The sequence below is a fragment of the Lepeophtheirus salmonis genome, chromosome 5, assembly GCF_016086655.4.
Source record: "Lepeophtheirus salmonis chromosome 5, UVic_Lsal_1.4, whole genome shotgun sequence".
NCBI classification, from domain to species: domain Eukaryota; kingdom Metazoa; phylum Arthropoda; class Copepoda; order Siphonostomatoida; family Caligidae; genus Lepeophtheirus; species Lepeophtheirus salmonis.
This window is the reverse complement of record NC_052135.2, coordinates 30,223,778-30,245,743: the sequence shown is the minus strand read 5'-3', so window position 1 is coordinate 30,245,743 and position 21,966 is coordinate 30,223,778. Positions and strand designations below refer to the sequence as shown.

The window sequence follows — 21,966 nt, the reverse complement described above, 5'->3', positions numbered from 1 at the left end:
ATGTTTTTCTATTATCGGTTCGAACTTTACTGTTGTATCTCGATCTGATTAATTATATAGCTAGGAGAAGAAGAAAGAAAAAGATTAGTAAAATAACAATAAAAAAGAAATAGTCAATTAGTTCAAAAAACTATCTAGAGGAGCAACAACTCCAATCATGCAACCTTTTTGCACTTCACCTTAAAATATTTTGCCTCAGGACAACTTTCCTTAAACCATTTCACCTTAAAGCTATTATAGCTCAAGGATATTTTGCCTTAATATAATTGAAATTTATACGCCATTATTTTTTATTTTGTTGACATTGATGTTTCCTTTGAATTTATTAATTTGTTATCTTTATTAGGTTTGTATCCATACCGAAATTTGGCCAATTTCTATCCAGATTCCGATATCATCTTTTTGTACGTTTCCTATGCTAATTCTGATTCATTATTATTATGTATCAAGGAATTACAATAACAAAATGATTTCCCTTTATTAATGTTTAATTTCGTACTGATAGGGGGCAGGGAAGAAAATACTGAAATATATTAATTATCATTATTATTATAATTAGTCGTAAATAATTTAAAAAAGTTAATTTCTCTCTGTGCTCAGGAGTGAATTTATTCATTTTACTAATATTAGATGAGGGGTATCAAAATCACCTATATAATTTTAGCCCGACTCTTTGGAAGTACTATGAAAAAAAAAAAAAAAATCTGGCCAAACCCCCCCTACCCCATTTACTTTTTCACAGATGAATGCGTATTTTTATAATATTTTTTCAAAATAATTTGGAAGAAACTTACTTAAGGCTGGATCATTAAAATGATTGAAACTTGATTTGAAAACAATAAATCCTCGAGATATCTTAAATATTTCACAACCAGCCAGTCTTTCAATTAATTCAAACATAATTGTATAATTAATTGCTCTTCTCAAACTAACTGAGTGATTCAATCGGCCATGAAAATATGTTTTTTGTTTTGAAGATTTTGATATAATCAGAAGATTGATCATATTCATGTCTAACCAAAAAAGCTCAGAAATGTATTAGATGATTTCATAGAAAAAGAGAGCATCAATAAACACAATTTTAAAGGTTTTTGTTGATGATTGTCATACGAGGAGCTATAATAAAATGGCAAATTTTGTTTGGTATTATTATCCTTCTCCTGGTAATTGAAAGATTACTAAAAACCAGCTGGAGTCAATCAATCATTCTGAATCATACCCCAAGTGTTATATTTTATGAAATTTTTAATATTGGGTGATTTACTTCTAATGGCAAATATGATTTCGTTTAAAAAAAAAGTATAGACAATATAAGTCAAAATTCATTGTAGTGTACTATGAAAAGGTGGGTTTGACCGTATATAAAAGTACATTGTACATCTTTACTCATAACTAATCTGGATGCAATCTGGAAAATGAATTTATATATAACTACGTCCATTCAAAAATCTCCAAAATATACATTACGAATATTAAAAATACTTCTTATGTTATTTGCATGGAAGTTTGATACTCATCAGCAATATTCAATTATATTTATATGGGATTAGTTTTTTATTTCTTCTCTTACTTCATAAACAGTTTTTCTTCTTATCCGTGGTACATTGTCTTTTGGGACTCCACTTGCCAGTAGTTTCTATTACTTTAGCCACTTACAATAAAATTTAGGAGTGAGCTTTGATACTTATTTGATTCGATTTGGAGGTGAGTAAAGTGCTTTTGATCCTTTCAGTATGCAAAGTATTTCGTTGGCAACAATTTTTTTTTTTAAATGAAAAATGAGGATCATATACTTATATATCACTTAAGAAAATGATTCTTAATAAAACTTTTGAAATTCAAAAACATTATTTTAATTTTCAAACTTCCGAAGTTAAGCAACATAACTTTAAAATGTAAACCTCTGAATCCCTTTAACAATAGAGAATGTAATTAAAAAAGTCATTTTCAATGTGGCTATACAAGTAAAAAGGCCCTTTTGAAGACTGAAACTTTAAAAAACATAATTTTTTCGTTATAATACAACAAAAGGTCGAATTAACAGGTCACGCCGCTAAACATTAGAAGCCCAAGTACACACCTTAAAATAAAAATTAAGCAAAAAGTTGACCTTTTATGACCTTTGACCTTTTTACCACGTTGAAACTGTACTTTATAAACTTAAAATGTTATATAACTATTGCTTTAAGCATAAAAAGGCTTTAATGATAAAGAAATACGCAATTTTCTTCTAATTAATTTCATAGTGCTTCAAAAATCATTTTGCATCTGAAAAGTAGGGCTTCAATTGAATTTGCCCCCCCCCCTAGTAATATGTATGTATTACTCGCATTACTAAATAGTTTTTCAATGGACGAAGGTGGAAATGCTATCTATATAGTTCTTCCACGACCGAATCAAACGTGATTCTTTTAAAAAAACCTCTAAAGACTAAACTTGGATCTGTAAAAGGCTTTAAAGATCATTCTCAAGTTTTACGACTTGCAATAGAAATAATAAACGTAATTTCCGACCTAGAAATATCATGACCATAATTTTGTTGTAAGGTGTATTATTGTTGAACTTTGTATATGTTAAAATACAAATGGAAAAAAGGCAGTTTTATCTGGATCCATACATGTAGGAGTCCCTAAACTTAAACCTATAGTATAACCTCGCCTCCTTTTATTGATTGTCCATTTGAAATAAAAAAAATTAGTAAATATTTTTCTGCTTAATCCTGTACATATTAAAATAAGTGTTATAAGTATCGGTAGAATCGACAATATTGAACCGATTCCGACATCCAATTCTGATATCTCAAAAAGACAGATTCTTCCTAATTCCGAAATATCGGTACATCCATACATAAAACGTATCAAATCGTTTTTTATTCCGACATAATAAAGTAATTTTCCAAAATGAATAATCCATCAAGTCTCACTATTATATAACTATTTGATAACGGAGAAGTGATTAGTACTTATTCTATTTAAACCGTTGTCATGTTGTTTTAAATCGTATTATACTGATTTGATTTCCTATTTTGTCTCCGGTTGGAATTCATTACATAGTGAGTGAGATTTCAATAGTATGTATGCATTAAAATTTTAGAACATAATTCCAACATTTTTCAACAGAAAAAAACCATTTCATAATGTGTTTTTATATAAACATTACATATTTTGATTAAAATTTTCAAAAGGAACATTAATTTTAACCAAAAATGTATAAAAAACCGTATAAAACTGATTTAGATATAAGAGTATTTAAGACCAAATATTTAGATATTATATATTTATAGTAGATCGTTTTAGTTTAGAATTTTAAAATAAACAAACTATATGTAAATAAAACCTTTTTAATTTTTCATTAGCTATCCTTAAGATAACTTGTTCGCTCTAGGATCTGTTAATAAAATTGCTCTTATATGATTTACATTTGGAGTATTTTAGTTTTAATGATGTCGAAAGTAAATAAATATACTCTCTTTGTACGGCGCATTATGACCATATATTTTGATTTGTTTCTTGTTTTTCACCACTGTAATCTCGTTTTTTTTTTTTTTGAATTTTTATTCAATTGAAGAGTCGAAGGATTTGGATTGTATTTTAATTATTTTTTGATTTTTTTGATTACACAAGACCATACAAATATTTTTGGAGTAATTCAAATATGTTTGTCTCTATAAATATGTAAGTGTCAATGTGTATGGTGTATTTGTTAGTTGATATAACATATCGAAATGGATATTTCATGGGATAAATTACAGCAAAACAAACAAAAATACAAAAAAACGAGTAGCCACATATACTTATATCAGATATATATACGTAAAAAAGGTAACATATTAGATGTGTCGTGTTCCATTGACCCATTTACTCAAATGATAAGCGTTCAATTCACATGAAACCTCTCCAGCACACTGAGGATCTTTTGAGGAGTCTCTCCAGACAAGATATACAAGAGTCGTTACTCTATACTGCGTAAAGAAAAATAGGAATTTGGTGATATTATCAACTATTTTAAAAAGAATTCTGTGTGTAGGCAGTGACATTTCTGAGTGGTCTACTAAAATCTGAACACTTTGAATTATTAAGTTCAACAAGATATAATTTATTAATTAAGAATATTATTTTAACAAAATTAATACTATAAACAGATGTTTTTCGGATCTTTCTTGATCATTAATGTAGCCTCACTTAGCGACAATGATGGTTTTCAGACGATGGTAGAAGGTTTAGCACTCGCTGCGAATGTAGTCCTCTGTCGTGGCGTCCCAGTGCTGACTGACAGTGCTTTTGAGGGTTCCCATGTTTAGGTGACAGAAACTGTAGTCCTTCCGCTTGACATGAAGCCAAGAGGTGTAATGGAAGGGCTTGACATCGGATATTTCAGGGTACTAAAAGTGTCAAAAAAAAAGAAAGAGTCTAGTAATGGAGGAGACGGGGTTCTGTTATTATTGTTGTCAAAAGTGGCATCTACATACTCACAAAACTATTTAATACCCATTTTTGATAGCTCTCTGGAGAGTTTGGTGTGAAACCCCGATATATTTTTCATGTCCCCTAACGGACTTGAGGGGATTGCCCTGGTCTGTGTTCTTTGGTCCAGTTTGTAATTTTTGACAGAGCCCGTCTTCCTCTCCAAAGTTTCAGACATGCTGATGGCCTATAAACGGCGTGTACTGGAGACGCCCAACTGCATGGAGTGCGCGAATGGAAATTAGTCAATCACCTTCAAGTGTCATTTTCTGGACTTGTACGTAAGCTAAAGAACTCAGGCCTTTTTTTTGTAACTAATTATTTATGCTTTAATATATTGAAAATGAATTAATTTAAATCAGTCAACCTTCATTATTTATAGTTGAATTAGTAAGAGTTCACATTTCAATGTACCATCTTGTACAATCCAATCTCCAATTGGGATTGAAGATTAGTAATATTCCTTCAGAAAATGAGTGGTAATGTTCACTAAGCGAGCTTCTTTTAGGCAATCATAGAAAGGATTCTCTAGAACGGACTTAGAGAATATACTGTCTCTCTCTATATCTTCAAACTCTCGATTTATTCGTAAAAAGGGTTGAAGTAGTCATTCTGTGGCAAAATGACTTTTTTTGAGTCATTGAAAGGGTAAAATATTTTTTTAATTTTTAATTTTGTGAGTACGTCTTTCGTACCTATGTTTCTGTAATAATTAAAGTTTAATTCTTATATATAAAACCATAAACTATAATGATAAGTTAATAAAAAAAATATGAAATTATTTTATGGGGGACATTTTGTACTTACAATTACAGATCATTCAATAAAAAATATTTGGTTCATTTCAAAAAAAATTAAGGATACGATATTATAAAAAAAGTCACGATCCTAATGTACACCCATATATCCCATGAAGAAAGTCCTTTATGTATTCCAAAAATGATTAAACACGCTAAATATAATTTTGTAGGCATATGTATGTTAAAGGAACATGAAATCTTAAAAAAATAAAAAACAATGTTAAAAACATAGTTTTATTATTTTATAGCTTAATATTATCTGTACTCATCTTGATAATGATGAGAAAACTTGACAATGAAGAAGTTCTGTTTTCATGAGAATAAAGGCAAATGTGTTTTAATAAATTACAAATCCAAGGTGTTGTATTTTTTGTAGAAATTATATTCAGTGATGCTAATTGGATACTATAGGGGCATGTTAATAAAAATCAACCAAAAATCAACGTGAAAACTCTGACAATTTGAAAATTGTTTTGGTGTCATAAAGTTTCATCAGATCAGTAGTGTTCCATACACAGTACACCCTGTATACACCCTCAATGCAATACTTATTGTGTTGGTCTTATTTTGGAATAAAGACTGCATTTCTGTCAAGCTCAGTCTCCCTCATATCAGTCCTCCTAAAACTAAAAGTTTGGTCCTGGATGACGTCACTTAACTTTATATATACTTTTTTTTAGTTAGTTCTACTACTGATAGTACAATGTCCGACGGTCTTAACGATTGTCCCCAAGGACTAATAGGACCGATCTGAAGACTGGATTGGACGGAATAAATTTGGACAAACACATCACTAAATATTAGGACTGGTACTGTAAGGTGCTGTACCTGTGGTTCCATTTGGTAAGTTTTACCACTGGTGCAGTACGACTGTACGTATATATATATTTTGACGTTACAAAACTTTCGTTATACTTTTTTTTATTAATACATTTAGATAGTGATGAAAAATATCAAAATACAGGGTAAATTTGTATGTTAATGAGGTGAGGCCGTAATCTATGAGTAATCAAGCAAAAAATATTTCATCTATCTTCGGCCTCCTGTCCAAACATATTCGATTAGAACCCCTCTCTCTTGAAGGGGAAAAACGGACCCATGGAGGGATATAATCTTACCAAGACATTAAGACAGTTTGTTTTTCAATTTTTTTCGAATTTCGATTATGGGTAGTTCGAAAGAGTAGTGATAGAGTTTCATTTTCACGATTTGTACGTTGAGAGCTCAGATTCGTTTTTTGTAACTAATTGTTTATGCTTTAATATTTTGAATTATGAATTAATTTAAATCCATTTACTAATTGGAATTGAATTATTAAGTGGACAAGTTTAAATGGGCCACCCCGTAATGAATAATAAAAACAATTCCTATTATAATAAAGATAAAGTAATAATAATTCCATCATTACCTAACGGAATGCTGGAGCTTGAACAATACACTTGAGCATGGAGAATATATGTACATTCAAAGCTATGGATGTTTGTTTTTTGTTATTATTAAAAATAATTGACATTTGTACCAAGGTTGAGCAATTGTTAAGAAGTAGGATACTATTGATGAATAATACATAGTATGATAGTTTAATTCAAATATGAAACTAACTTGTTAAAAAGTAATCAATGAGTGGACAAAAATATCCTCATATACAGTTGAGTAAATAAGTGTATGGTACTTTGGCGCTTTTGTAAGTTTGCTCAAAGTTAGAAAATAAATTCAAATTTTTATTCAATCAAACGTAGGCCCTACTGTTGGGTAGTAAAGAAGCTAAAATCGATTCCTTGTGAGGTCATTTTTAATTATTCAGTTAAATATATTAAAGAATAAATTATATAATTAAGCAAATATATATATATATATCTTACGTTATAATAAAAAACGAACTATTTTTGCAGGGTATATGTATTCTGCAATATTCTTAAAAGATACCTCATAGGTACCAAATTAACACAAAAGCAAGCTAAAGTGTTGTCGATTTGAGTCGTTCAGGATTGACTCCTGTCGATAAATAAAAAAAGAAGGAAAAAGAAAGATAATTAAGAGCTACTACAACTGCATGTTCACACCCAATTGATTAATTTCTAATATTTTTTAAGTAACATATATATTGACTGTTTTATTTTTTCAAAGTTCATTGAATTTTTCATTGATAAAGAATAGCTTTATTAACAGGCTGAGAATATATATTTACAAAGAAGTTTCTCGAGGTCGATTACTAATGGCGTGCGCGAACACTTTGCCGAAAATCTTATTACCGAATGACCATTTTGCAGCATGGGCACGGTGCCAAATGACCACATTGCCAAAAATATAATAAATATATTTGATGATAAGTCATACTGCAATGCTATGTCATTATGATTCCAATTTATATTATACCAACATTAAAAGATTTAATGTTTGATTATTTTCCACATCTTGCAATGATTAAGTGTTGATTAATAAACAATTGATTCCTTTTGATGTGAAGATGCTTCAACAGTAGGCTCGTGAACTGCTATTATAATCATTATATTATAAATCATAAGAACCGTACAATAAATAAATTAAAAAGAGAAAAATTATTTAAAAAAGAAAAGGAGTTAATAAATCAATGGACAATCAAAATAAACCAATCGTTTGGATGAAATGTCTTGAAGCTCGTATGTACCCAGTTAATTCCTGATCGACACCCCTATTTACGGAAGTCTTCTCTGACAATAATTATCATCATCAAATATATCTATTACTTTCTTTGGGAAAAGTGTCCGTTCGGCAAATTTTCCTAAAACCTACTAAAGGTTAGGGAAAAAACAAAAGTGAAGCTTAGAATTTTCCAGGCCATGTGTTAAGTGATAAAAATCAAACCGACACAGTAAAGATATGAAGTCGACTCCGTTTTTTTGTAATTCCTAACGATGGATTATTATACTAAATACAAAAAATGTTATTTAGTCTCTGAATATGTAATTTTAAATAGCTGCGTGATGAGAAGATAAAAAGGCATTCTCCAATACAACGTGGATTGTGTTTCAATATTTACGTAATGCTCAAAAAAAAAAAAACATTACTTGTCATATATATTTACTGACACCCAATTATGTAATTCGCTACAAAAGATTCCCTCATCTAGAGAATCATAAATTAGATGGCGCCAATGGTTCATACATTCTCATTTACCCGGATTAGACAATAAAACTTAGATATCATCCAATATATTTTAGGTGTTTGTTTGTTAGGGACATAGTTTATTAATTATATTTGAGTGGTGCACCATACGGGGGTCTTTAGAAAAGTCTCTGCAGAGTTCGAGAAATGGTACTACTGGCATGTATCGAGGTCGTATTTAGTTAGTAGCATCTCTTGGCAGATCACACACCAACATTCAGCCAGCTTTGTCTAATACTCTTTCTTTGAATCGAGGAAGTGGTATGATTTTCAAAAATGGAATAAAAATAATTTTGTGTCTTGATTAAATATTAGTTTATGAAAGGAAAAATACCGTAAGAGACTAAAAAAAGCTTGAGAAACATTAGGGGGACTCTGCACCTTCAATTAGAACAGTTTATACGTGGTTTCAAAATTTTCGGAGTGGCCATATGGGCACAAGTGACACTGGAAGTTCTGGATGTCCTATTAAGGTTACTACTCCAGAAATTATTGATAAAATCCATCATATGCTGATGGATGACAGAAAAGTGAAGGTGCATGACATTGTAGGTGCTGTGGGCATCTCAAGTTGGAACCCTATATCCATTGACCACAACTGCTGAGGTGTTAGCTGGTACATTGACGTAGCGAAAATTACTTTTGTGGGCCAAATATGTTTTTTTTTTTTTTTTTTTTTTTTTTTTTTGCAGCTCGGGTTCATACGGTTCAATAACGATAAATAATATGCACTTGTAATAGTTTTACCCTTTACCAGAAGTCGATGAGTATTATTCCTTACGAATCCAATAGACAGTTGCCATAATCTTTCCGGTCTTTGTACGGACTTTTCAAAAGACCCTGGTATATAAATTTATATACAAGATCGTTCAGGTAAATCGGGACCACCTTTAACTGCATCCCGATCAATAAAGGAAGCAAGTAGATGCGTGAAATTTTATTTAGAAGTTCTAATAATACAAAAAAACCTTTAAGGTGTCTGCCATCTTCCCCAATCATTCGCTCGATAAGAAGCCTAAAGGATCTTGCCTTGTCCTTGACCTCGTCTATAGGGTGACTATCCCAGTACTTGATGATAGAACCTCTCATACAGTCAATGCTGCTTATTTTATTATCAGAGACTCCTTCTAAAAGAAGTAATCCATAGGATTCATATAGAGGCAGTATGACTTCGTCCTCAGTGTTTATGATCCCGGTAAGCTGTTGCACAGCTTACTTGACGTTGTTGTTTTTTGGCAAAAAATTTAATCAGAGTCCCAGAAGATGGCTTGACCGACAGTTTTAGACCTACTCGGAATCTGGGAGTGCGTTTTTATCACTCTGGGACTTATGGGTTCTTCTCTTATGTGCCCCTTCTCCTTCCAGTGATTCTTGATGTAGTCGACTAAGCTCTTTTGATACCCAAGTATCTTTTTGGTGTACCTTAGGATGTGTACTGCACAAGCCAATTCGAGGATTTGTGACTCCGGGTCTTCTACTATGTAAATACTTGTATTGAATTAAAAGTTGCGCAACTAACTTACAACTAAAGCTCAACTTCTCAATTTAAAATTGAAATAATCGTGTTAAAAGCTTTCTTTATTGTTTAAGATGTAGTTAAAGATGGTCCAAATTTACCTGAAGGCCCCTGTATATATGTTGTGTACAAGTTGTAACTTGTTTAAGCTAATTGTACAAGGTGCGATAAAAAAATGAGATGAAAATTTTTTATGTGAAGGATTCATAGTACTTGGATGTGTACTTCTTGCAAGGCCTTTTTTGACATTTATAAGCATAGCCTTTGTTCTTATTGTTTGTTTCTGACCTTGCCCAAACATTCTGGCGGCTGTTCCTTGGGGTTTAAATCAATTTTTAATGCATACACGGCCGTAAGACTGATCCTGATGTTATTGATAATTTTTGTTGTCGTCTTCTAGCGTGCCAGCATTTCCAGTGCATAAATTATATTTGCTTCCATTTTGTCGTCTTTGAAGATAGAACCAAAATTAATGAATAAAAACAATTGTAAATGATCCTAAGAAAATATAACCTACCCTCACTTTTGTAAAAATTACAATCAAAACTCGAGCTGTGAGCATTTCTTTAAGTTTAAACTTAAATGTGACGCATGAGGTGAATATGAAGTAAAAAAATTAATTGTAAACTTCCCCTTTCTATGATTTTTGTTCAAGATTGTTATTTTAATTATTTCCCCTTTTACTCATAATTTTAAATAGTTAGAAAACTTCCCTGTTCCATTTATACTCTTCCCATACAAGCCTGAATTATGAAGTGACAAATTACAAGTTTGAAATAGCCAAACTAAGCCAAACTCATTCTTAAACTTGATTACATTTTTCAAAACTATTACTAAGTTAAAAATACCAAAAACAAACCTAATGTTAGTCTGTACAACTAGGTGTTGCTTTCATGAATGAAGAATGCTCCTCGAAATGGTCGAGTAAACAATCGTAACGTCTTGTCTATCTCAATTATCAAGGAATGCCCATATACATAAGTTATGATGAATTACTATCATCCAGTCTCCTAAAAAGTAATAGGTAAAAATCAAGGTGTGTTAATCATCATTTCCCTAAAGGAGGAAAAATTAATGGGGCACACCTTAGGTTCTTGGTTTGTCGGAAAATGATCGTGCGTAAATGGCTAATAACATAAATTTACAATATGAGAAGTAAATATCAACTACGTAAAATTCATTTTTCGTAGGATTGCCTATTAGAAATTAAAAAAAACACACACATTAAGTATCTTTCTCATTTTCATAAACAAGTTGGAATTTTGAATCTGTCTAATCATATTGTACAAGTAGTGATCAAAAAATAGGATTAAACTAGGTTTACGTAGTCCTTATTTATTCGGTACAGTCCATTCGTAGAACCGGTTTTTAAGACTGCCGGTCCTTAGGACTGTCAGTACTAAAATTGATAAAAAAAGAAGAAATACAGTTGATTGGAGTCATTGACGACGGAACTATATAAGTTTTAGGACCGATATGCAGGATTGAGCTTGACCGGATCGAAACTGAAATGGACGGGACTGTAGTTTTCAGTCCTTAATAAAGATCGACACAACACTAGAGGACACCATAGAGATAAAATACATTGAGTGATGACACTGAGCTATATCAAGATAAATTCTTTGACGTCACGATAGCAGACAAGATAACAAAGATAGTTGACCAAAATAATCCCCACTATAAGTTCCAACAATTTTTCCATATTGTAGACATAATTTGCATTTCTTTAGTCATTACATCACATCAATCCGCACATCATTACTACACTCATATATTAATAAAATAAGATAGATTTAGAAAATAGGGTTGAGCCGGTGCACTGGACCCACAAAACAGTACAAGCCAAGGTTCACATCCTTCACGGTGTTACTATTTATGTATAAAATTTGTGCCAAACAGTTTTTAGCAATTTTCTGCGCAAATTCCGATTTGCCATTTTTTGAAATAAATGAAAAATTGATAAATCATCTAGAAAAATTTATTCTATGTCGTTATTTTATTTACGACAACTTTTCTTTAATTCATAATTATACATTTCATATAAAATATAAGCACTATATTACAATGCCTGTAAGAATACCCTAACGCTTGCCGTCACCGAAGAGGCCTAAACATTAATGAGGTGCTTTCCCGCTCCAACCTTGGGCCGTGCAACTCTGGGTAACCCTTTTCCTGGTAATGTATATAAATTAGTATGCGTAAGTTTAAGTAATCGGCAGATTTGATCCGCATTCGATACTTCAACTATTTTGATGTATCAGTATACTCCTACTTAATACCGAACCGAAAAAATCGAACTTGGACCGAGCTCAACATTACTACTTAAATGTTATATATGTTTATATCTCTACATAATACACTTGTAAAAAATCATTCATTCATCTCCAATACATATTTATGAAAATTGCTTAGATATGAATCATAACTCTGTCTATTTCTTCCAAAACTTAAAACCTTATAACTCAATCACTATTTTGCATTTTCTTTCTAACATTTTCCATCTATGTATCACCTATTAATAATGAATGTAATATAAAACATGGTCAATAAGATCCTATCAGTTCGATAAGCCATATATGAATGGAAAAATATCTTAGGAACAATCTCTTTTCATGCATTAATTTTTTTTGTTGGCTCGGAATTTGGGAAGTTTATTATCTTCAAAGTAAATACATAAAAGTAACAGCAACAGAATTACCTAAAAAAACCTTTAAAATAATAAAGATACATATATTAAAAACAACATAAGTTTTAAAATGCTGAAATGAAATATTTAAATATATATCCCATTCATCTATATTATTAAAGCAAAGTCTGTCTATATATATGAAAACGTGTCACCGGGTGCACTGTATATAGAGAAAGCATATATAAGAAGTATATTTCTATATAAGAAATAACAATGTAATCATATTAGTGAAATATTGCGTGCGTTTTATTATGTAGCATCCAACATTGATTATTTTTTATCACTAATAATAATTGAGTAATGCAATTTTCATGATTCTACAATGTAAGATAAGAATCTTATAGGGATTTGAAGTAAGACTGCGTTTTCAGGAGGAGATTTTTACTGATCCTGGACTAAAATAGTGCAATCTTAAAATGCTCATATCTCCGCTATTGCTTGAGATATTGGCTTGAAATTTTACATGGAGTCTGTACAAATGGTGTAGAAAGATACAAGTTCCGTGCCATTTCCTTATAAAATGCAATGACCATTATATAGAATTGGCATTATCTATTGGTACACATTTTATTGCCTTCAATTTTTCAAGAATATAAACTAAACGAGAGGTTCTGTGATTAGATTAACAAAACTGTCTGAAAATAGTGCTTGGTACAACTTTTATTCAATATGTAAGCCCTCAGCATTACTAATTGCCTCAATACGAGCCCTAAATCCCTTGAACACCTTGACTCTGTTGTCAGACTCGAGGTTGATCATCTCCTCCATGATGAAAGCCTATAAAGACTGAGCACTCTTTTAAAGAGTAGCACACACCCTCTCCTTCAGATGCCCATAGATAGAGTAGCCCAATGGGGTACAGTTGGAGAGGAGGGTGGCCACATGTTAAGGTCCCAAGAGTTGGAATGTTGTCTCTCAGGAAGGCCTGGGTCTTATAGGTGCGATGATATTGAGCTCCATCTTGAGTAAAAGCTAAGTTGTCCCCGAATCTAGAAAATGCTGATAACTGTATTTAAGAAAAATAAAAAAATGAAAATATTATCTTTTTGCAATGAGAATGGAAAAATTATGAAAATTACCTTAATAACTAGATTTAAAATTTATAAGCACTCAATGCCTCAAAAATTACTTAGTTTGACATTTTTTTTTGGGAAAAGCTGCTCATTTTGCCCTTTTTTCTGTAAAAATTGCTCATTTTGTCCTTCGATCTATGAAAACGGATCATTAAGCTAAACTTGTATGAAATATACATAGAGAATTTGAGTTCTAGTTTGATTACACAACACCTTTTGATGGTTCTTTGATGATATTTTTCGTGGGAAAATCTAAATGCTAAAACACTCCTTCATTAGGTTCTCTTTTTGGAGGTAAAATATGTATATAAGGAAATCAGAGTTATAATTACATGATTGAAGATGTGACAACAGTTTCCAACAACAGCCAATTAGACGAATGATAAATTTGGCGCAAAATTGACTGCTGAACAATCCCCACTTAATCTTGAAACAAATGAGAATTTTTTTGGCCCAAACAAACTTCCAAATCCTGATCTTACATTAATGGAAAAGATTGGACGTAATGTTAGTGGTGGTGATGATGAGATTCTAACTTATAACAAGAAAAATATTTTTAAAATCGTGATTATTCGATATAATATAGCAAAAATTAGGATTAAACTATGATAAATTTAAAAAAACCCTAATTTCATTAAATTATTCTTATTAAATTAAGACATGAAGTCAATTACTACTGATGTTATTCAAGGGATTTCTTGATGATGAACCTGTTATTTAAAGAGTAAATTGGAGTAATTACATGTTGTCCCAATGAATCGAAAATTTCATTTACTTTATTATATATCCTGCGGCGGTGTCAGTTCAGAAAATGCTGCAGCAACCGTTGGAATCTCCATCCAAACTGCCTACAACATTACAGCTCCATGCAGACAAGAAGAACTGAAACTTCTGCAGCAATAATTTGGCTGACTTTGGGCTTACCTCCATGTGGCCCTTCTCCAGTCATGACCTCAACTCCGTGTACTTTGCAGTTACTGCTGTACCTCTCATGAAAATTTGGATTCACTCCGAGCTTCCATCATGAACATGACTTTATAATAAAGAGAAGGAAATTTGTTTACATGCATGTCCAGCCTGTTGTTGTTTGTGAAGGAGGTCATACTGAATAAAAAATGTAGATAAATGTAGTATTTAAACATATTCAAAATTGGTTTGAGTTTTCTTTTCTTGATTCCATCAAAAAAGTACTACAAGTTTTAGGTCCCCATTATATAGACCTGATAATAATTAAATAAATATTATTTTTCTCAGTAATTGCACCCATAACCGAAAAATCAATAATGTTCGGTTCTTGCACCAAGAACCAAAAAACTAGTCAAATTACACGAATAATTAAAAAAAGAATGAAATATATGTCTCATCAACTATGAATATTGTTACATAAATACTTTGTTTCATTGTATGGTAGTGATTCTCAACCTCTTTATCAATGTAAAGTCCTGGACGTTATTTTTTTTTTTTTTTTTTTTTTTTTTTTTTTTTTTTTTTTTGTGGGTAGTAATTTGTTTCCCCAGAAAGGAATATTTCAAATAGCGTCAAATGTGAAAGAGTGCTCTAAATTTGGGTAAAAAAATAAGAAATTCAAGAAATTTTTAAGTTGAAATTTGTTTAAAAATAAGGTCATCTCTCAAAAAAGATCATATATATATAACGAAAATAAAGGAATAACGTTTTCTATAAAAAATGTCATTTTAAAAAAAAGTAAAGGAATATTGTTGTATATGAAAATGTTATTTAATGAAATGTCCATTTATTAAATAAAACTGTTTTAGAAAATAAAACTGGCATCTCCTTCATAAAAAATGTGGAAAAGAATATTTAAACATGTTCTATTTTATTAAAAAAATTTAAATTTAAATATTTTCAGAACTAAAAAGTTCTGAGCGTTGTTTCTTTTTATTTTGACAATAAAATAAAAATAGTTAGAATTATCTGATTTAGATCAAATATGTGCCATTTGTTGGATGATTTTTGTCCATATTGAAGGCATTTCCATTATTTTATTATAAGAATATGCAGTCTTCCTTGATGATGTCACCATTATATCCCTTCCCTTCTCTCTTACAAATATTCCGGCGCCGGTGCATTGATATAATCAATCCAAACAGAACTAATCGGTAATCAAGTACTTACATAGATAGTAATATATTTGAGATACTCAATTTAAACAAAGAATATTATGCTAAACAACCTACTTAATTATTGTATCAATCATTTATAATTGGAAAAGACATTGATTAGGCAGTGTATGTAATTAGCGATTGAGTAATTTAATTACGTGAAATACAGATAAAATATTCCTCGCCTAAGGAAAAACGATTCGAATAATTCCATCTAATAAGTAAAATGAAGTACCTTATTTTTATTTTCTCTTTTTAGTGCTTGATATCCTAGCGGAATTTATAGAATAGACCTTACATTTTAAATTTAAAAAAATCGAATTTAGGAAGGTTCGATTTTGATTGCTTTTATATCCATTATGTTGTAATATTTATTAAATAATTTTTATAAAATAAGCTATTCAGGCTGAGTGACAATATATCACAATATTACTCCGGGCGGGAAGATTGAATCGCTAATATATTTATCAATTAATCAATGATTTTAAATGTGAAGCATCTATAAACTTTTTTTATTTCACCTACATGTAAATTTTTAGTCATATTAGCGTATATTATTGTTCAAAAACGCATGAAGACTTCAATTTTGTTTTTTACGGAATATTATCGTAATCGATATTCAACGCAGCCTAATTAGCATATTTAATAAAAACTCCTTAATAAAGATTAAAACAAAATAGACCAAAAATTAATGAAAATCCACCTTTCTAAAATGCAATTTTTTTTAAATTAAAATTTAAGGTCTATCCTAAAACTTCAGTTAAGATATAAAGCACTTGAAGAAAAAATTAAGAAGATATTCGCTTCTAAGTGAGGTCCTTCATTTTACTCGATTTTTGAGTGGTTATATATTAATTGTAATCAAGAAAAATTAAAAAAGATTTCATTTTTTAAATACTGAATGTTTATAAGAATTTGTTGTTTGATTTGATTTTCAACAATGTACTATATGCCTTTCATGCCAAAAATATGACGCTGAATCGTAGTAGTACCCTAAAAACTTGATTTTTTAACTTAAAAGGCCAAAGGTACATTCTTTGAAAGTTTTAATGTTCATATTTGTGTTCTATGGCTTAAATTATAATAAAAAATGTGGGTTTCAGCGCTTGGGCGTTCCAAGACCTTCGATAACGTGTCATTACAATAGCCTGAGTAAATTATTATATAAGGAACTACTACCTTTTGTTTGTATCTACCATGAATCATTAAATTATAAATGTTTTTGGGAACATCCTGTAGTAAGGTTGTAGTGTCCAAACCGTCTCTCTCAGTCATTTCCGGCATTTTTACTCCTGAACATTGATGAGTTAATTCTCAAAATAATGTAATTATTATTACAATTTTCAAGCAAAAATAGTCGTTGTGTCACCCATATTGATATCCTTTGACCTCCTCTTCCATGTCCACGTATCAAACCCGAGATTTGGTGTACCTACACACATATATTGATCGGTAGGATTTAAGTGGAATCGAATGCATGTCTAACAACTTATTTTACATGTTTTTTATACATTAAAAATTAACACATACAACTTTGCGTATAGTTGAAATTTTAGATTTTTGAGTTTTTAAGTAATATTAAAATTAATGCCAAATTTGAAAAAAAATCGTAGATGGTATGTTTTATGAGTGACTGATTTGGTTTGGAAGAAGTATGAGATGCATGCAAACTTATACAATATAATCTGAACAAGTAACAGCATCATGGATCGTTTTCTAAAAGAAAAAGTCTCATAAGAACTGGACATGATTGACTATGAATGGGAACATCACCCTACCTTTTGCAATACCTCATCCTCTAGATCTGAGTTTGCAGAAAAGGTTGCAAGAGTAGATTGTAGAACTAATCAGTCTAAAAAGATGACATACAACGTCAGTTTCCTCAAATTTGGCTAAATCAGTACTTGGGTCACAGGTCTACTTGGGTCTTCCTTAGTTTGAGATACATATGGCATGAAATTGTCTAACCATAGGATGGTTCCCAGCATACTTAAACATATTATTATTTTCAGCTTGTATTATGCTCTATTCATTAATGGTTCATCTAAATATACAAGAAATATTTTAAACTTGAGATTTTATGCACTTTTGAAAGGTGCCCTGACTGATAAACGGTGGTGTAGAGCTTAGACAATACATTATATAATATAGTGGAAATTACTACTCCTTAATTTTTCTACTATTCTCATAATAAAACTGATCCAAAATAAATAATTGTACAAATTTATCCATTTCTTTTGGATTTTTAGTATAATTACTTCGATTAAATACAAATAAAAATCTTTATTATCGGGATCAAATAGTATTCAATGCAGGTGTTATGTCTTTTTTTATTCACAAAGTCATTGGATGAAGTATCATCAAGATTTAATGAAAAATTTTAAATTTCATGTGGTAATAATATTGTATTAACGAAAGTTGGCGTCTTCTTCAAGTATGATGTAATTTAGAACGATAGTAAAAATGCTCCATTTTTAAAAATAAGATGATATAATCCTTGTTGTTTACGGTCTAAAGATATGACCTTTAACCTCAATTTTTGAGATAAATACATTAATTGGATGATAACTATGTATTATAGAGTCGAAGGACTCTGTATATGTCTTATGAAATAATTCTATACCTCTTTGTCGTGGAAGGACTTTTGAAGTAATAAGTACATTTGAGGATAAATAGTTACTTATGAAAGAAAATGAACATTAATTACCCATGTACAGTCTCATACAAAATAATATGATAAAGAAAAAAATATCAAGAGTTTTTCCATTGTCCATCAAATCTGGCACTTTTTCTATGGTCTAAGAAACAAACAATCTTTTTAGTTCCCAGTCCCTGTCTCTAAACTCACTTGATGGAGTACACATTTAAAAGAAGGAGAAATATAAACAGCTGACAACCAAGTATAGTTTAAAATTTTGTGTGTTGGGTAATGTTGTTTGGAATAATCAGGGGATGCAACTGTTTATGTAGATGCGGTTGCATATATCAAGATAAATCAAAATGCATTATTAGATATAGATAATTTATTTTTTTATGAGTAATTAATAAGTTAAACTATAAGTTTTTTAAGATCAAGAAAATCCCCTGGATTTGTTTGTGATTAATAGAAGTTCGGGTAACCGAAGCTGGTTTGGGTCTTGGACCTTTTCGGATAATACAAGTTTACTTACCTTCTGATCTGGATTCAAGACCCGTACTATCTCTAATGAGGGATCGATTTTACCTTTTTAAAGGACTGACATCTGGGGCTGGACTGGATGGGACCTAAAATGAATATACCGTGGTCCTCGGTCCTAAATAAGGACTGACAGGTATGTACATACCAGGGTAGTCTGAAAAGTTTCTAGCCTTAACTCGAAGATGGTAGCACTCATAAATAAAATTTAGTGACATTTATCTACAGATCTATGATCTATGGAAAGTTACTCACCAAAGTTTCAGCCCTTTTGGACGAACTGCTATTATATAACAGGCATTTGAGTTAGTTGATGTAAAAATTTCGGAAAAAAGGTCGTAAACTTTTTAGACCACCCACTTATATATACATATATATAATATGTATATGATAATAAATTCTACTCTCTTAAATAAAAAAAACCAAGAATCAAATCCTATTTCATTGTAGTTTTTATAAAAAGGAAATCAATTGATTCATGGGAAATGGAGACAAGGAAGTTTATTCTCTGCTAATTAAGTCAGTATAAATAGCAATTATTTTATTTATTAGCAAATAAGTATCATGGAACGCATTTCTTTAATTGAGATTGATCAATTAAAGTGCAAATGACCATGGTATGGCATATATTAAAATATTATGATTATACTCAGTAGTTGAATTAATTGTGTATTTTTACATGGATATAGATGCATATTAGACGTGGGCTTATAAATTGGATCAGAATACACAAAAACCGATATAACGTACAAAATATCAAAATAAATGTTCCTAGAAATATACATATTTGCTCCGATATTTTATAATTTCAGTAGTACCAGGGATTGTCAAGAGTAATTAGAGGTTGAATAACAGACAAACGTTGCTTTAATAATATAGAAATTATCTACCGAAGAAATCATCATTCTTACTCTCCGTTTTTCATGAGCACACTCATACGTATCTGAAGAATGAAATAATAAAAAATAACAGCTGGATTTTTTTTAATATGTTGTGGTAAACCGGAGAGTACTTTAGTCTGTAGCGTGGTGTACTTCACCTACCCAAACTCGCTTCTAAACCTCATATATTTTCACATTTATTATTTTTTATTTTATACGTGTACTTAGTTTTTCTTTTATTTATGAAATTAGTTCGTTATTATAAATGAGTTCTCATCAGACATTCAAATATCAAACATCTAGACAGACAAACTTTATTTAATAAATATAGAAGATATCAAACAAAAGAAGCAAATTGAAAAAAAGCTGTAATTCAACTTTTTGGGACTGGGAATGATTAATAGACAAAAATATGGACTCAAATCCAAGTCGAGTTTCGAATCCAGCTCGTGCAATAATAATTGAACATTGTTATTTAAATTATACATTTATTATTATACTATTAAGTATTAATTATAATAACAATTAGTAAATCATACTCAGACCTAGGTTAATGAATACATCTGTTGGGACTTGTATAATTCTTAAAAAAGTGCTACATAATGTTTACCTCCCTGGTCATACGAGGTATGTTCAATAAGTAAGAAGAATTTTCTAATTTCGCGGGCAACATAAATTTGGTATTCTCGATTTTATTCAAACTTATAGAATATACATAGTTATTCAATTTAAAAAAAAAAATCATTTAAAAAGGGTCAATTTAGTTGTATTGATTATTAGAATATTCATAATACAATAATAAATTGGATATAAGGGGATTAAAGCAAGTTTAAAGATACTTCATATTAAAAATAATTCATGAATTGATAGTTATAAACACATTAACGATTCAATTTTTTTCCTCGAAATATTATTGTAATCTGAATTTACGCAACACCACCAGCTTGTTACATTTAAATTCCTTAATAAATATGAAAAACTAAATAAACCAAAAATCAATCAAAGACAACATTTTTTAAAAGTATTTTTTTTTAAATTGAAATATAAAGTATATTCTATAACTTCAGCTAGTATTTAAAGCACTTGAAGTAAAAATTAAAAAGATATGAGCTTCTTGGTAAGGTCCTTCATTTTACTCGATTTTTTAGTGGTTATATGCATTTTTTATTAATTGTAATTAATGTAAATTAATAAATAAGTCATTTTTCAATTGTCGAAATCTGTGTATAAATTTGTTATTTTGTTTGATTTTCCTCTATATAGTTCCTTCATGTCAAAATATGGCACTGAATCTGAGTGATACCCTAAGAACGTGAATTTAAAAAATAATCATGGACACATTTTAATTTGAAAAAAAGGAAATGCTTATGTTATTTCTTAAAAATTATGTAAATAAATCCAGTTACAGGATTTTTATTTGATTAAGTACTATAGGTAAAACATATATATTGCTACAGTATCTTATAAATATTTATCTAACTTGTTTCAAGGGATTAGTATTTTAGTTCAAGCATATTTTACCTCGATTTCACTTCTACTCAGATAATCAGAGGATCTTTCTTCATTGTTGGCATATTTTCCCTATCTTTTCTTACAGTTCCGATAAAATATAGTTTAATTTACTAATTGTACGTACTGAAGAAGTGATTGAAACATAGTATACAGTAGGAATTATTGAGCTTCTGAGACAGTCCAAAAGCAACACTTTCTCCAAGACCATATTTATTCATTTTTTTCTTCACAAAAAATAAACAAATACTAATAAAAATATCCCGTTTTGCCTCAGCACCTATACCAACATTTGAATTCCCAATTTATGGCTTTATACTTCACTTATTGCTTGCAAAACATTTTCCTTTGAAATTAGTCTTTGTTCTGGAGCATTTATTTGCTCCTAATTTATCAGTAAAGCGAAGGTTTTGAAGAAGGGCAAAAATTTCATTCTGATTATTGCATTTTTGATAGCCTCAGATCATATAAAATTATCAAAGCTCCAATAAGATTTCAAATTAGAAAGCTTCATCACTGACATCTTGATAATAATTCCCAGAAAAGCGTGGATTTCTTCTTCATCTGTTACAAACTCTATACCACTATAATGT

The 21,966-nt window shown here is 30.3% G+C and overlaps 1 long non-coding RNA gene across 1 annotated transcript; it reads right to left on the bottom strand.

The window, feature by feature from the left end:
• Positions 1 to 12,741: 12,741 nt before the first annotated feature.
• On the bottom strand, positions 12,742 to 14,389 carry LOC121118753 (uncharacterized). Its single transcript, XR_005864559.2, has 3 exons — positions 14,018 to 14,389; positions 13,692 to 13,944; positions 12,742 to 13,618 (listed from the first exon to the last, which is right to left on the bottom strand). It is a non-coding gene; the product is annotated as an uncharacterized lncRNA (long non-coding RNA).
• Positions 14,390 to 21,966: the final 7,577 nt, after the last annotated feature.